The sequence below is a fragment of the Centruroides sculpturatus genome, unplaced genomic scaffold (genome assembly GCF_000671375.1).
Source record: "Centruroides sculpturatus isolate CEXI.00-Female unplaced genomic scaffold, Cexi_2.0 scaffold32, whole genome shotgun sequence".
NCBI classification, from domain to species: Eukaryota; Metazoa; Arthropoda; class Arachnida; order Scorpiones; family Buthidae; genus Centruroides; species Centruroides sculpturatus.
In genome coordinates, this window is record NW_019384445.1 from 69,626 (window position 1) to 88,469 (window position 18,844).

Genomic DNA, 18,844 nt, shown 5'->3' on the forward strand with positions numbered 1-18,844 from the left:
TTTAATTTCTGTATACAATTTATACCTGAATCTGTGTATTCTGAATAAATTAAAATGTTTAACCTGCATTTACAGCAAAATTCTTTCGAAAGTACATAACTAAAAATATGTAATAAAGTTTTGTATTCGAAATTTATAAATTTATTTATTTAAAAGTCTTAATCAGTAATTTACAAAAATAAAAATAATATTTCCTCTCGCTTCAACATCCTATTGATTTGTTTTGCGTGTGACAAACAAATTATTATTGAAATCGCAACAGTGACATTAGCTTTACCTTAAAAAAACTTCTTATTTAAACTTTCCTTGTATTGTTTCGAGTTTTATTTATAACGTATAATAATTTCGACATCTTTTAAATACTTGACAATCAAAGATAAGAATTCTTTTGCGAAATCGAAATACAATAAATTAATTACTTTATATATTTTATTTTAAACTTTATTTTACTGGAATTAATTAATTAGAAGATATTCTATATTATTTTATATTTTTATTTTTATTTATAAAGAAAAGTCACTGTGTCCATAATGATTTTTTCAAATATCTGAATGTAAACCAAAAACAAGCACAAGAAAAAAAATCAAATATAAACCGAAAATGATTCATACTCAAGTTGTTCCAATATATTATTACCTGAAACTGTGTTCCTAAACATTTTTTATTCTTGATTCCGTTTTATTATGAACATTTTTTCGCAACCCAGTATCAGGGGTTATATATATCATAAAGACAAAGAAATATTGCCCGTAACTACTTGATTTAATTGCAAGCAGAACAATATACATACATACATAAAACCGGTTTTAGAATTTGGTTTAAGTCAGCGCCGTAACTAGAGTATGGCCAATGTGGTCCCACCATAGGCGCCGATTTAATAAAGGCGCCAACGAGAAGGTTTCGGAATAATATGTACAGTGGTACCTCAGGATACGAAATTAATCCGTTCCGAAACTGAAATCGTTACATGTAAAGCCAAATAATTCGTTCCAACACGAAAAACACACTCAAATTAAAGCTTAATAGTACATTTAAAAAATAACTATAGTAAGGAAAACACTGAAAAGTGCGTTTTGTAGTTATAAACGTATAAATAGCCATAATAGAATAATAATTGATTAAAAAAAATGTAGTTTTATTTGCACTTTACCTTTGAGGATAGACAACGGTGGAGGTGTAAAATGGTTGCAGGGCGATTGGCCAGTATTACGCATTTATAACTCAGTTGCACAAAAGATGTAATAGTTTTAATTAACGATAATAAAAAATCGATTTATTTAGCTTCGAATTCAACAGTTTGAATTTAATTTCTGTGACCAAGCATTTCGCTTCGCCACCCCATTTAGAGTCGCGATCCATACTTTAGGAAATACTCACCTAGAATATCGATGGTGATTTTTTCAACCTAAGCGTAGCTACAGGAGAAAGTAACTGAAAGTTAATCGGTTATTTCGGAGAGAAACGTTACGATATTTTCTTATTATATTGCCAAGCTACTATTTTTATTACCGTTAACGAATCTGTGGCTCGCCAGCTAAACTCGTCTTATGTATAAGCGACAAATCGTGTCGATTATATCAAATTGAGAGTATTCTGACACCGAATCTCTAAAATGTAACAATTCTGTTCTACTTGTGCTTTGTTATCTGCGTAATTGGATGCAGTATTCGAAACATTTATTCCATATGTTATTTTTTGCTTCAGCACGTATGATATCATTTTTTTATATGAATGATGCTCAAAAACACATTATTTATTTTGTTATTCTGTGAACTTAGACAAATAACATTGCCCTGTCTCTTGCTAAGTATTTCAACAAACATTATCACTTCGCTTGCACTAGTGAGAGTTCGCGATGCCACGTGCGGTCATGAAATGTGTTGCCGAAACACATGTTGGTGTAGCTTGCATCAGTTCCCCATTATTCGTGGCACGTACTTGTATTCCATTACAGCACCGAAAATGTATACCGGTCTGACCGGTGATCGAACATCATTCTCTGTGTGTAGCGGGAGTGTAGCGGGTGTGTAGTAAGTATCGTTTCCATGTCAAATAACAATAAGCCTAATTGTATTTAAAATAATATTTCCTAATTATATAACTTTTAGAAAAATATCTTTAGATTCTGATTACCTTTTAATCGAAATATTTTGTAAATACTTCAAATCCTTAGTTAAATTATAAACTCGCGAAAAAAAAATTATTACTGCACTTTCGGTTTGCTGCATGACGAGTTTAAACGTCAAACATTGGCAAGTGTTGTAAAAACGCTAATTTTGATTGGCATTTTTCCATGCTAGTTGTTTTACAGGTATATCAATATATATGTAGACAATTATTACCTATCACATTACAAACCGTACAGCAAAAAGAGTATTAACCATGTTTCTGTCGACTTTCCAAATTCTTTTAAGTGTGCTTATTATATTTCTTCTAGTGATATATTCATTAGGAAAGAAATGGAAAAACAGAAGAAAACAACAGGAAAATAATCCGTCTTCCTCTGCATCTGGAGGTAAGTAAATGTTTGAAACTATCTAATTTAAAAAAAAAAACTTTATAATAGCCTTCGGTTAAATAAATTTTTGTTGGTTTTTTATGCAACATTTACAAATATTAAAACGAGGAAAACGAATTTAACTGCAAACTTTTTCTGCTTAAAATTATAATTTCTAATGCTCTGTTGACAATTTTCTTTTAATAATTCCAACGCATCTGAGACATATCCAAATGAAGAGTATTTTTGTGTTATTATTTTCGAAGTATTACTTGCTCTGTTTTGTGAGGAATAAAACGTATCGTTATTGGTCTATTTATAAAGATCAGGTCTGGGCAGTAACTGAATTTATCATTACTTTTTATTCCTCGATTGTAAGGAAAGTGATCTGTAACTAAAGAGTTGGTCCTGGCTCGGTCGGTTAAAACGCTGATAAAACGATTGCAAATGGTGGATATGCTGGTATATGGGCTGTCGTAAAACCAAGGATAGTTATTGTGATTTGGGTCGTGGCTCTGGATGCCTTCCATGTTGTGCTAGTGATCGGAATTAATAATAGTTAGGAGATTTTCGGAGGTTATAAAATTAATGTTAACTGTGTTTGAAAGACTGCTATTAGTGAAGTCGTCTGCTTTGTCGTTGATGTCCATACTAACGTGGGAGGGAGTCCAGATAAAGTGCATGTGCTTCTGGTGGCTGTAGTGGATGTGTAGTTTGTTATGAATGTTGCGGGTGATAGCAGGGGATTTGTCATTGTAGTTGTTTAAGGCGGAGAGTATGGATTTGGAATCGGTGCAAAGAACGGCACTGGTAGTCGGTAACATATGTGATGGCCTGCAAGATGGCCTTTGGCGGTGAAGATGTTGGAATCTAGCAACTAGTTGCTTAAGGTTCCTGGCAACGTTTGGAAAAGCCATCTGTTATCATATTTCATTTTTAAAGTTTTATATTTTTAGATATTTTAAAATTGCAAAAACTTAAATTTTAAAAGTGAGGATAGATGTTATAAAAAAATTTTAAATACTAATAACTACTAAAAACGCCATTAAGTTCGACCCTTAACAATCAAAATATAATAGCATCAATCTACCTAATACGAAAAGCTCCCTGCAAAATTTTAGAAGTTTTCGACTAAATGCGTAGGACCGATAACATGCGATAACATCAATACGTAAAAATCCTCAAATCTTTTTCGCATTTCTCGACATTTTTAGGCCCATCGAATCCAAAAATTAAAAATTTTTGCGCGGTCATTTTTTGATCGATCGCTCGACTTTAAATTCGGGTTATACGCTGGGTGTTTAAAAAGTTCCAAGCGGGGTCAAAGTCTGAAAAGTAGAAGTTTTCACATTTTTAATGTGCGAAGACTTCTGAACTAAAATCGTGCTAGAAGGGCAGATGTGAGACTAACGTTTTTGGAACCTTACATAATGTGAAAATACGTGGGAGGATTGGCCCTCTAATCGTTAGGTCGTTAGAACACGCTAATAGTATCTTTGGATGGCGACAAAATATATAAAGGCTTATATGCGAGTTGGGAGGGAAGTTGCGAGTAAGTTCGATCAGGGTCCGTATAAATTGAATGAGACGACAGGAGCATTTACAAAAACACATAGAATTTAATATATATATATATAAAGAACAAATAAAATAAGCTAACAACTAAATTCACTAACAACTCCAGATATGTGAAAGTTTACAAATGAGTTTAAAACGATACCTCTGATCTGGTTGATTCGGCCTTTGGATATGGAGACGAGAATGGCCTGGGGTAAGAGAGCTCGAAGCTGTATTATGCCGAAACAATTTCTATGACCGTTTCCTCGATTTTGTGAATTTGACCCCTTTTTATCTCAAATTCCCTCCAATCGAGTTTTTGAATTTATAACACCTGACGGGATATTCTATTGTCTAACATGACATTTCTCCTGGCTCAGATGACCGATATTTGTCAGAAAGGTGTGGTTAGTGTATTTAGTTGTTAGCTTATTTTAACTCGTTAACTCGTTAAGAGAATTTACAATTTTTTTATAAAACCCATCCTTACTTTCAAACTTATACTTCTTGCCATTTTATAGTACAGTAGAGCATCGATTATCCGACTCAATTAAGGACTGGGGTTGGTCGGATAACTGAAAGAACGAATAACGGAAAAATATGAATAAATACATTATTAGTATAGCATATTATTATATCCCATGTAATTAGTATATTAGTATATCGCTATTAACCTACTTCGCGTTGAATTTTCATCGATGTTAAGCCTAACAGAAATATTTTTGAAAATAATAATCGTCGCTATTGTATCGTTAAAAATTAGAAAATTAACCTTCGTTTTAATACTGACTCCCTTTCATGGTCGAGCCAGTGTTGCCAGCTAAAATACGTAAAAATAATATTAAAGTAACCAAGACAGCCAAATATTGTAGTGCCATATCACTAGTGGACATTTAAATTTGGCGACTAGGACACGCGGTCGGTTAACCGATGTGACAGTTGATCGGGGCTCGGATAATCGATGCTCTACTGTAGTTACAAATGTAAAAAGTTTTTAATAAAATACCATACCAGATGGCGCCACCAAATTTTGACTGCAAAGTTAAGCAACTCGATATTGAATTTTTCACTAAGCAACGCCTTGCTCCAGATTTTATTCAATTCACTTTGGATGCTTTTTTTTGTTTTTCTGCGTTAAAACAAAATAGAAGCACTAAATAAAAAGTTATGTTCACATTCTGTAATACTTTAACTCGGTCTTCAAATTCAGGTAATATTTTTTGGATGAATCAACGTCGAGAAAAGAGTTTGAAGCTAAACGAAAGAAGAACTATTCACAAACTTCATTATCACACCAAAAGTCACGTTATTTTTAATTCAAATTTTTCTCCTGACAGCAGTTAAAATTAATTAGAGACATGACGAGCACGACTTCTTTGCTTACTGGAAAAATATGATGTACGAAAACATGACACTACTATTGGGTAGTTCGGAAAGTAAGTTCGTTTTTTTCCGTGTAAAAAACGCAATATTCTTTATAATAAATACAGTCGACCCCCCTATAACACTGTTGATTTTTCCGTTTTATATGAATTCCATGTTGTATAAGTTACTTAGATTTTACAAATAAGTGTGCCGTGCTGTGAACGGCTCACGCATTTGAAAATCTAAGTGACTCATACAACATGGAATTCATATAAAACGGAAAAATGAACAGTGTTATAGGGGAGTCAACTGTAAATATTTTATTGAATTATATCTTGATCATTTTGGTCAACTACCTGTTGTCATCGTTTCTGGTAGTAGCACGATTTCACATTCATAAAAGTTTGATCGTTGCTTACAAAAAATCGATCCAAGTGATTTTTGACATTCTCATTTCAAGTAAATGTCTTACAGTTAAAAAAAAATTGTATACACCGGAACAAGTAATAATCTGAGTGTGCTCGGTATGGCGAATACGGTTGGTGTGATAGCACGTCCCATCTAAGTTATAACAGTTTCTGACGATTTACCAAACATGTGTGAAATTTGACATTATTGTGGTAAAACACTACAGCTGTTTTTTTTTTTTATCAATTCTGGACAGTTTTTTCTGTTTGATGATATTACGCAATTTGTTTACTCGAATGCAGTACATTTTCGAATCAATTGTTAAATTGTCTGGTAAAAGCTCCAAAAAAATGTCCTTAATATCCCACCAAATAGAGCATTTCTCGTGTAGTAAACACTAGTATTGTGTTTTATTCCAAAGACACATGGCAAATTTTCTATCAAATTCCTTTATTAGTTGAGTCCATACGGTACATTGTTTTGTACTCGTTTCGGGCTTTGCCCCTCTTCAGTCAACTAAAATACAATACAGTGAAAACTGCTTAGGCGACCACCTGCATTCGACGGGCACCTGTCAAAACGGGCAAAAATTTCTGGCACGGAATAGTTTATCCATAGAGTCTTCGTATAAGTTACCTGTATTAAACGACCACCTGTGTAACGCGACCGCGGGCATCGATTTTTGGTCCGAAACAACATACAACACCTGTAATAAGCGACCACTTTCGCGAATGTATCTGGTCTAAACTATTGTAAGAACCCATCTCAACAACGTTTCCACCTCCTAATATAATGAATTAGTCTAAACTCTCGTTCGAACCCATCCCGGGCACTTCTCCCACCCTTGAAATTAGGTGCAGGTGTTAATAAATTAGTCTAGCAACAAAGGAAATTCATTTCAGTTTGTTGGAAAATGTCCGAAATGCAAAGTGCTGTCGTTAGAAGATCGTATTAAAGTTATCACAACAGCAATTAGCGGCGAAGTTTAACTGTGGGAAAACAAAATTTATTTTACCCTAGACCTACAGTATTTTCCTTGGGGGTGTAAAATATTGTACACGATACAATTAATCGGCTGATCTCATCGTTTGATAAAATCTATTTTTATTTATTTATTTTGAAGCTCATATACAGTACACGTGCGATAAATAGTTTCTGTATCAACCTACCTTATTTCCACGATATTTTTAGAAAAATAATATCCAAGTAATTTTCGCAGGCAAAATATTCAAAAAACAATAAACGCATTAATGCAAAAATCAGTTTTACTTCCTTTTTCGATTCCGCGATTGTAATGAAATCGTATAATGAGAAAAAATAATAAAATCGTTTTATTATTAATTAATAATTTTTCTTATTGTACTTAATTAATTAAGAAAATATTAAATATTAAAAAATACAGTATTTTTAAAGTTAAAATAAGATTAAACTAACGAAAACCAAAAGCAAAGTGATGGAGAGATAGGACGCGCTTGTATATTGATGACGTAATACACGTAACTGAGGAGCGAACGAAAAGAACCGAGTCGAATTAATTAAGTCGGAAAAAAGAAAGTGTGCATTATAATCGAGAAAATGCGAGTATTGTATTAATCTTTAAAATATTGGTGTTTAATCTGTCTTATAATATCATGACGACTCCTGTAAATCGGGTTATCCGATAAGAATAAAATACAATACCAATATAGCCTTATTGTTGAAAAAATTCGCTTCTTTTTGCTAGCCTCGAGTTTTGCTTAGTAGAAATGGCTAAAAAGATCGCAAAATACGTACGGAAATACGGTATTACAGCACCACCTCTATTGGACGACCACCTGTCTAAAAGACCACTTTTTGAAGGAACCATGGGTGGTCGCCATAGACAGGTTTTACTGTATATATTTTTTAACTTATTACAGTAGAGAGTTTACGTAAAACAATGAGTACATAAACGATATATAGACGTACCTTTTGGTTACACTTTGTATAATTTAAAAACACGTAAAATCTGTCTTAATCCTTTGTAAATAAACTAGTATATATTACAAATTAAAAGGTTAAAATCGTCCAGAATCTTCCTTTTTAGGCAGATTTTGATACAACACAACTGTAAAAATTTTTAGCTGTTTCCGCCCCCTTTTTATTTTTTCCTCTGCGCTGGTATCTCTACTGTTACCACGTATGACGTTCGCCACCTTATGGTTTGATTTTTACCAAAATCTGTGTTGGAAGAATTATTTCTAGAAGAAATTGCTTTTCACAGAAGGAAAAGAATTTTTTTCATAGAAAAAATATAAATAAATAAATTTTTATTTATAATATGTTAAGCCAGTTTTCGTTTATCTTTATACTTAAGTTTTTATTTATACTGTCTTTACTTTTCACGATTTCTATGGTATTTCTATTCTAAACTTTCTGTTGTATGTTAATTTTTCTTTATGCAGTATTTCTACGTTATCTTTATCTATATTACAGTTATTTATAGTACAATGTTCGTAAAATGCAGAATTTATTCTATTCTATTTTAGGTCCGCTATGTGTTCTTTCAATCTAGTTTTTACTTTTCTTTTTGTTTCTCCTATGTAACGTTTTTTATTTGCGCAGGTACACGGAATTTTAAATATACTACACCTTGGTGTTCGATCAGTTTTTGCTGGTTTTTCTTCTGGTTCCAGGTTAACAATCTGTTCTCCATTTTTTGATATGATGATGCTAATTTGTAGTTTATTTTTTCTATTTCTGCGCTGATTTGTTCATATAAACTTTAAATATATGGAAAGTTAATATATTTTGTTTTAGTTGCTTGTTTGTTTTTATTTTTACATAGGTTTCTTGGGTCATTAAGTCTGATTTCCCTTTGTTTCAGCAATCTCTGCGGAAACCCTGCTAGAAGAAACTTCTTCCTTAATTCTATTAGATCTTTGTTTATATGTGCTTCTTGGCCCGAAATTTGCCGAATTAACTATGATAGACATCGATAATATAATATGTAACATACCAGGAATAAAATTCTACAAAATATACGTTGACGAAATCCTAATAATATATGACGAAACAGAGATTAATATAGAAGAAATTAACAAGCAGACAAATAGTATACATAAAGCAATAAAATTTAAAATAGAGACCGAAGATATAACAAGACAATACATTAACTACCTAGACATTACAATAACAAGATGAAAACATCATCTCGAATATAGAACATTCAAAAAACCGAGATCTAATCAAGTAACATCAAGATATCAATAAAAAATCCCGTCATACATTAAATATAATATACAGGGTGTCCCAACGAAAACGAAACGACAGAGATATCGCGTTCGTCCAAGCAAATCGCTTGGACAGGTCGATTTTATTCTCAAGGGGGACATTTTCTGCAATGAAGTTTTTGCGATTCTGAATACAACAGACAACAAAATTTTTAAAAACTTATTCATTTTTTATTAACTAAACAAACATTTATTTCAAATAAAGTAACACAAACTATTAAAAAACATAAAAAAAACCTTTTAAGCTAGACCGCATATGCAAGGAAAAATAAGTTGATCATAAAATTAAGGTTGATAATGTGTTATCTGTTTCCAAATGTTATAATACAGTATTTTGTAGTGTTCACATTAAGCTTGACCACATAGTGATTCAATTCGAATTTAAGATTATTATTTGTTTTGTCGGGATAAAAATCGTCTGGCACACTCGTTTTCCCGCGCTTTTAGTCGTTCGACAGACGATGTTGGTCGCCATAGGAACGCTACTCGGACAACATCTGAAGACTCGACCGCTCATTGGTTAAAAGACATCACGCCATCTGCGGACGCCCCCTTGAGAATAAAATCGACCTGTCCGAGCGATTTGCTTGGACGAACGCGATATCTCTGTCGTTTCGTTTTCGTTGGGACACCCTGTATATAAAATGGAATACGAAAAAATCATAAACCGGACAAGCCAAGAAGCACATATAAACAAAGATCTAATAGAATTAAGGAAGAAGTTTCTTCTAGCAGGGTTTCCGCAGAAATTGCTGAAACAATGGGAAATCAAACTTAATGACCCAAGAAACCTATGTAAAAATAAAAACAAACAAGCAACTAAAACAAAATGTATTAACTTTCCATATATTAAAGGTCACCTTTTGTGATAAAGGAAGTAAAAATTCCTATTTAAATCATCATTATGTCTGAATCCCGAGGGAGATACGCACGAACTCTATAATTTACCCATCCCCTAAATTTAATCACTAAAATTTAATATCCCTCTAATAAACAAACGTCCCTGCCAAATTTCAGAAATTTACGACAGAAAACACAAGTTTCAAAGAGGGTGAACAAAATCATTCTTGCATACACTCCTACACTAACAGACAGAAAAATTCAACAATCTTTTTTTTTATTTCTACNTGCATACATGCCTACAATAACAGACAGAGAAACACAAGAATGCTTTCTATTTCTACTATTATTTTCTGCATTATTCGACGTTTTCATGTGTCTTGAGTCCAGAAATGTAAAAATTATCGGGGTCATTTTCTGACCCATTGCCATACAATGTTGTGTTCCACACTTACTAGAATGCTTGTGTCTGATGCAATATTCTTGCAGCAGACTACAACATAACAACATAAACAATTATTATCTTATTTAAAGAATAAAATGAGTCCACTCACGCAATATTAATATAGATACATTTAATATCTACATTAAAAAACATTATTATCACGAACAATTACACCCGATATTAATACAGCATTTTCTGTCAGACGCCAAGTCTCTAATAACTTAAAAATAATACAGTGGAGTCCCGAAAACGCGGCGTAATGTGGACCGAAGGGTGGCCGAGTTTGTGAAAATGCCGGGTTATCGGGAATGGGGTTTAAAAAGAATAAGTGCGAGTCCTTCCTCAGAAAATACTACACTGTACTTGTATGTATTGTTTGCTTGAGAATACAACAGAGAATAAACTGCCCAAATACCCTAAACAAAGGAAAAGTACGTACTATATGAAGGCACAAAGCCTTTACTATTAATACATGAAAATGAAAATTAATGAATACACTGTGTACAGTAATTTACCTGATAAGACAGACCTCAGAAAAATACTTTATGAGANTGAAACTCTTCTTTAATCCCCGACAGGAAATGTATAATTGAAACTTTCTAACCAAAATCTTCTTGCTTAAATTTGTGCAAAATTACAAAATGAAAATGACGATTACTTATAGTTGAATTTAAATAATACATCATGTACGCACATCAAGAAGAATAAAAGTAGCACATGTTTCATTTTAAACTACTTGTATTTGAAAAAAAACATTCAGAAACATAAAATAATAACTTTCTCTTATAATGCTGTTTCCATTTAACATACAACGAGCATTGCGGCTAATGGTTTCCTGTACCAAACTGTTCTTATCAGCTCTTCCATAGTAACAGCAGATCGTAATTTTATATTTTAACTCAAACGAAATTCTTTGTCTACCATTCTCCGTTTTATTTTCCCATTCTAGTTTCAACCGAAAAATATGAATTTGTTAAATTATACCGAATTTCCCACCGGAAAAATACGCCGGTGAAATTAGTCGTATTCAACACAGAATGTGGCTATGATTGAAAATTAAATAGATATATTCAGGTCTTGCAATATTTATTCAGGTCTGTATATGAGGAAGAAAAAAAGCAACAACAAATCGAGGAAGGAAATACCGAAAGCCACCACTTTGCCCTATTTTTGGAATTTGATTTTCTGTCCAGTAAAAGCGCAAGATTATCGGAAACTTTGTGGCACCTGTAAGTATAATTAAAAGGTATTAAATTATATGCTACGATATAATGTTATTTACGAATTTGTTTTCGAATAGCGATCAATAAAAGTTAATGCCCTGTTTAATAAATTTTTTTAGTTATAATTCAACTATTGAGTTGTGCGTGTTTGGGATTCATCGAAGAGAAAGTGATGAAACTTTCTTGGGGTGGCTATAATTATATTGTATTATCTCACCCCGATGTGGTTCAGGTATACTTGCTTCGTCACGTAATAAGTGCTTTGTCACGTTAACAATTGATTATTTAATACAGGAAGTGCTAAAGAATAACACCGTGATCAACAAAGATTGGATTTATAATATTCTTCATCCGTGGCTGGGAACAGTCTTCTAACAAGGTAAAACAATCATCGAATATTTCACATTAATACAAGTAATTTATTTATTTACAATCGAAACAGTTCGAACGACAAGTGGAGACATCGTAGGAAATTGTTAACTCCGGCATTTCACTTTCGAATTCTCGAAGACTTTCAAGGAATTTTCAACGACCACTCAAACATCTTAATTGAAAAGTTGAAAAATAAAAAGCAAAATGAAGAGTTTCTTATTGACGAGCTAATCAGTCTGTGCACTTTGGATATTATTGGAGGTAAGAATTGATTAAGCAATGTTTACTTGCAGAGAAAATTACCTTTTTACAAGCGTAAAAAATGTTTTTAACATTTTTTTTTGAATACAGTATTATAAAAAAACTACAATTCGAAAATGTGCTGAAAAATGAACGAGCAGTTGAGAGTGTGTTTTTTAAACTTGTCTCTTCATTACGACAATTTCGAAATGTTATTGTAAATTAAACATTATCTTTCATTTCGAGAAATTTGGTTTTTGTTTTTATTTTGCAAATAAGACAATCTGTTTTAATCAAACACATCGTGAGGTCAACGAACCGAACAATAGCAGAAAAAACAATAATGAGGCACGGACCGACAGATTCTGAATTAGAGCCAACGAAACTTCCGATCGTAAGTACAACTGCAATTGCGAAATTTCATAGCGATATTCTGACGCATTAATACATTGGAATGTGTCGTCTTCATAATCATGAAAAAGAAAACGTTTCTAATTTGTTAAAGCCTTTTTTTTTCTCAGTACTTTTTCAAATTGAGTTCGAGTATGTTCGAAATTTCTTACAGTCAAAACAGACAACTTTACTAAGAAAAGTGTACAAATTCAATATGTTATTTTATAAATATACTGTTATTATTTACAGATTCAGCAATGGGAGTTCGATTCAACACTCAAGACAGATCTGGCACTGATTATGGAGTTGCCGTTAATGAGTAAGTTGAAAAGAAATGTTTAATGATAAATCTGAATAGAACTTTTCTATTCAAAACTATTTATAACTTGCTTTTGAATAACCCTAAGGATTTTCTAGCTATTTTTTTTAATTTTCATGTAATCAGGATTTTCGTTTCTCTATCGATTATTGTACAACAATCTCAGCTTTTCTATTAGGAGTAGTCAAAATTGCAATAGGTGACAATGGATCAAAGACGACAAACGACCTTGTAATTTTAAATGACTGTGAAAGATTTTCATAGCATGGATAAAATCTAGATAAAATCTCACATGTTTTTTTTAGATTTTAGCCATGATAAAATCTAGAAAAAACATAAAGAATTCTTCTCACAACATTGTCCTTTCCATTTTTTTCCATTCTCACAACATTGTCCTTTTCATGTTTTTAATGTAAAGTGTCAGAACCTAAAACAGAATGCTGACACTTGATCGTTTTTAACTTTGTGAATTTTTTACTTATTGTTTATCTTTGTTTTAAGAAGTATATTCTTCAATAAAACCCATGTTAACTGTTACTTCTGGAGTGTATTACAAGGATTAAGATAGACTCGAAAATTTCATACTTTTGTAAATAGTCTAAACCTTCAAGGTATTTTACGAGGTTTAAAAAGAAGTAATTTTGTTTAAAAGTAAAATTTTAAAATATTTTTAACAATGTAAAATATATTTCAATTACTTGAAGCATTTATAATATACCACATTTGTGCTTTATAATTCAGTATAACATCCGCAGTTATCCAATGGTTCACGAAGCCTTGGTATTGGTTCAGTCCCATTTTCAATCTTAGTCCATTAGGGAAAAAATTTTACAAAGACATTCACACGATTCACGAATTCGACAGAAAGGCAAGTACATATCTTTTTATTTGTAAACTATTTACGTTATTAATTAAAGTATGAAAACAACTCAGGTAATTAGAGAAAAGAAACAGAAACTGATCGAAGAACTGAAAGACAATCAAACAATTGACAACTTTCAAGAAGAGAAAAAAGTTGCAGGAGTAAAGAAGAGGCGAGCATTTCTGGATTTACTGCTTTATCATCATTTAACAGATAAAAGTCTCAACGAAGAAGATATCAGAGAAGAAGTTGATACAATCATGTTCGCAGTAAGATCAGTTTCATTTACTAATTTAAGAAAAAGAGATTCGGGGTATATAAAAATTGTTTTTTTGTTAGGGGTACGACACAAGTGCAATGGGTATTAGTTGGTCTCTTTATTTGCTCGGATTGCATCCCGATATACAAGAGAAAGTTTACCAGGAACAGGAAGAAATTTTTGGTAAAGACACGAATAGTTCTATTATGTCCGAAGACCTTAGAAAAATGAAGTATCTGGAATGTGTTGTCAAGGTAACAATTTATTTTTAAATTTTTGGTTGAAAGGTGAAATTTAGACATTTAAGTTATCAACAACCGTGAGGTAGGGAATAGTGAGGGCTTATCAGACAGATGATGGGCGCAAACGATCCGGAAAGTAAAAGCGTTTGGTAAACACAAAAATGACTACATAGGAATGGAAACGAAAAACCTAGAATGCATTTTGGATTGTTTTCCGATAGAAAATAGTCGAAAATGCTATTTTTCGATAGAAAATAGTCCTTCATCAGTTGGTATTAATTAAAGGCTTTAGTATATTTAAAATTATACAAGGTAAAGTTAAACCTAAAACAATGCTTAAAGCTGTACTGTATAATTATGAAAACGTAGTTATAACTCTACCAGCAGTAAGCATTATCAGTGTAGACCAGGGCTTCTTCAACTATGGGTCGCGACCCCATTTAGAGTCGCTTATCGAAATTTTGTTGTCGCGAGATTTTAATGCAAAATATTGAAAATAATTTGTGTGAGTTTGAAAATGGCACGCTTTGTGTCACTTCTGATGCAGCGAGACAACAATCCAGCAACACTGTAGTGTGAACTAGTTTAGTGTTGTCTCTATACAGTAAATTCAGTTGTCTCCGTTCCATTGTAACACAAGAGTGAACTGTGGTAGTATACCATTATCGTTTTTGCAAATTTGTATATATCTTTATTTCATATTTTTTTAAGGGTCACGAAAAATATCACAATCATAAATGGGGTTGTGAATAAAAAATGTTTAAGAAGCCCTGGTGTAGACCAAGGTCTATATAAGAAGATCAGGACACGCGTGACCTACTTCTTGAACCGCCATTTTGGAGTTTTTTGAGTCGCATGTTTTAAGCAAACTTGTACGAGCAGTCAGTTTTATACGTCATTAATTATACTAAAATTGCATTAATCCAGTGATTTCTAGTCAAAAATATAATAATAATTTCGGGTGATTACGCAACCCCAATTTTATGTAACGTTTTCATCAAATAGTTGAAAAGAAACAATCATCCATATTTGATTCTATGTTTGAGGCTGTCGTGATTGAAACTAATTAAATAGGTGCTAAAACTAGTGCAATAACATAAAACGAAATTTAAAGTATAATAAAGAATATAATAGTATAATATAACAAATTTATAATTATTTTTTTAAGCACGATTGGTTATAAAGTTAAACTGTTTGAACTGCATCATGAACCATCCGTTGATGTCTACGCTAATATTTTGCTTTCCTCTATTTATTTGCAGGAAATCTAAACAATCGAACGTCTGTAGATTTACTTTTACAATTCGTTGCCACACAATAACACATTGTTTAAAGTTTTGAGTACTTATATACGTAATATAGAATCACTGGAGCATGTCCTGGCCTTTTTATATACACTTTGGTGTAGACAGGTGTAATAAACAGGTGCTACGTTTATAGATTTTTACTCTTAATCAGAAACAAAAGATAAGGAAACTATTACTATTACTATTGTCCAATTTTAGCTCTATATACTTATGTATCTATGACATGTATTTCGAATATTTTCTTTTTTATATTAATAGAAACTTTTTGGTATCTTAACAGAAAGTATTTAAGAGCAACTAACAATTTTTATATTTTGTGAATTTTGTTTGTAAATACAAAAAAACAATTATGATATCAAATACTCGACAACTATTTTGAAATATGTAAGTAATTTCAGGAGACACTCAGGATCTATCCTCCAGCAACTTTTATAGCGAGAAAAAATCCATTCGATTTGAAAGTGGGTATGTATCGCATTTACAATAAAAAATTTACAGCAACAGCTTCAAATTCATTGATAACAATTGAATTTCCTTTCAGGTAATTATATCGTACCAGCAAAATCATCTCTTGTAATAAACATTTATGGTATTCATCATAATCCAACGGTGTTCGTAAATCCCGAAGTGTTCGATCCGGATCGATTTTTGCCAGAAAACTGCAAGAACCGTCATTCTTTTGCTTTTATACCGTTCTCTGCCGGTCCACGCAATTGCATAGGTGAGTAACCGCGACACAAACAAAAGCTTTTCTGTGTTTCTGACGTATTTACCTTTCTTCAGGTCAAAGATTCGCCATGATGGAGATGAAGACAATTTTAGCCGACGTTATTCGGCATTTTCGGGTGAAGTCTTTGGACCATAGAGATAAGATTTTCGAATCTGCTGACGTCGTTCTTCGTCCGAAATTCGGTATAAGAATGATTGTCGAAAAACGATAAAAGAACAAAATATTATCTTTCCGAAAATATAAAATCTATAAATTAACGAAATAGTTGTTCATAATACAATGTTTCATGTATCCTAGATTCTTATCTATATGATAATCCGCGCTTCAATAGTATAGACATGATCAGCCTGGCCAGAAAAGGTCAATGCTAGATAATAGAAATAGAAGGCGACCTGCAAATGTTGACACACGTCTGATTTCTTTCAGCTCTTTTCTTTTCTATATTCTTAAAACGTTTTCATACTACTTTTGTTATAAACAACTGAACTTTTTTGCAATTTATATTACTGTGATTTATTACGTGTGAACGATCAATGCCGTCTTCCAGCTTTGTCATGTGACATAGACCCTTTTCGTTTAGATTGATTAATGTCACTGTGTCGAAAATAATATACTAATTTTGGTAAGAAATTCTTTAAAATTATATTTTAAAGCGTTTAGTGTATTTATTTACTTTACAACAGAGCAGTAAAAATGCTTTTCACGAATTTTGTGTTTGGATTTAATTGCATAATATTTTACACCTTCCAAAAGGTTCGAATTTTTTAACACTTGAAATGTATAAAAATTTTAAACCTTATAAAAGGCATTTAAAAGTCTTTTGTAAACGTAGCGCATTGATACGTTGTGAGCCACTAAACTATTTTCAATACAAAAGTCAAGCAGTAGTAACACAATCGTAACACGAACGTAACGCAGACGAATTCTTCAGACATAAAATTTTCAGTAATTAAATAAATAGTTATTATGAGCAATTATTATATTGTGACATCGTCACACTGCCGGGTTGTGATATTAAATCATATTTTAAATATATTTAGCTTAAAATATTATGATAATTTAATCACGTATCTTTCTGTGCATCGTGCTATTCCTGTGAGTGTAGTGCCAGTCATCTGTCCAACTTTTTTTAGAGGAAATATTTTAATCAAATTATCATACTTTCCGTTACAAACCGAAAGTTAATATATAGTTAATGGAGGCTTCCTTCCTTTTCGCTGTGTATTTCATCTTTTCATTATCATTTATTTAACTCCATTCTCGAGAATAAGGGGGAACAGTAATAAGAGTGATAAACAAACATTAATTCACACACACAAACAAACGCACGACAACCGAAATTTATAAATCTACAATCTCTTTCAAATTGCATCCAAATACATCATTTAAGTGAAAAAATTTTTCATGGACATTTGATTCTGAACAAGCAATGATTTATTGTCTTGTGCTAATTTTGTTTGTCATCTTTGAATTGAATTTTTTTATACCTGTTTGTTTACAACAATTGATTGAAAGCATTCAATTTTTTTACTATTAAAGATTTCTTAGATTTACTCACCAGTTAAATGTAATATTATGCACTTCATTATTCCATAAGAGGAGGCATCAGGAAAAATGTGTAAGTATTCCTAACAAAAATGTTTAAATTGTGTGAATTGTGTGAGGAAATGAAGCATTTCCCATACTTCAAAGCGATCGGCAAATCGCCTTCGTTACACAATTTTCCCGAAACAAACGCTGTTTGTTGTCTTAACCACGGAAGATTTGTGGTGAAAAACGTGTAATTTTTAACAACGACTTACTGAAAAAACAACGTTACACTTACTCGATAAGTACAAAACAGACAGATCACTGTTTCGTTTTTATTAGTGTCTTAAATCATAAGTGAAATTATCGATATAAATGGAATAATTTGGAATATACTTTCCATCGTTTGAAGTGAATTGCAGATCCCCTTCGGAACAGGACATTCGAACGAGATTTTTACAATAAATAATTTTGATAAAATAAATAATACGTAGTATAAACGTCACTTTTGCTGTTATTATAACAGAGAAAACGTATGATAAAAAGTATCCTTCAACGTAATTTTTACATTTTTGTATTTACGACAGCTTAAAACGTTGAGAAATGCAAAACATTTCGTGGATTTTTTTTTTTATGTATGGATATGTGTGCAGATGGCTCACACGTGCAATTTTAAACTTGCCCGGATAGTTGAAATATAATTAGATCGAATTAAACGACAGTCATTATAGAAAGTATAATTATGAGAATGTTCTTGGTTTAGGAAGTCTCAAAACATAGTGATTTGCAAAAAATTTGAAGGGTGATTTTGGCACAATTCCAATATTTTTCCTCGTTATCTGTACAAAACAACCGGGAAAGTAAAATGCGAAATCAAATGAGACTATTCCTTTAATATTGACGCATTCATTAAAAATGATATATCATTTTTGTATACTATTATAATACCTAATATCTTGTGATTAGCTTCACTGAAAATCGCGTAACGTCGTGTCTTAATTATAATT

General features: G+C 32.0%; 1 pseudogene; it reads left to right on the top strand.

The window, feature by feature from the left end:
• Positions 1-11,711: 11,711 nt before the first annotated feature.
• LOC111620347 lies at positions 11,712-16,871 on the top strand (annotated as a pseudogene).
• Positions 16,872-18,844: the final 1,973 nt, after the last annotated feature.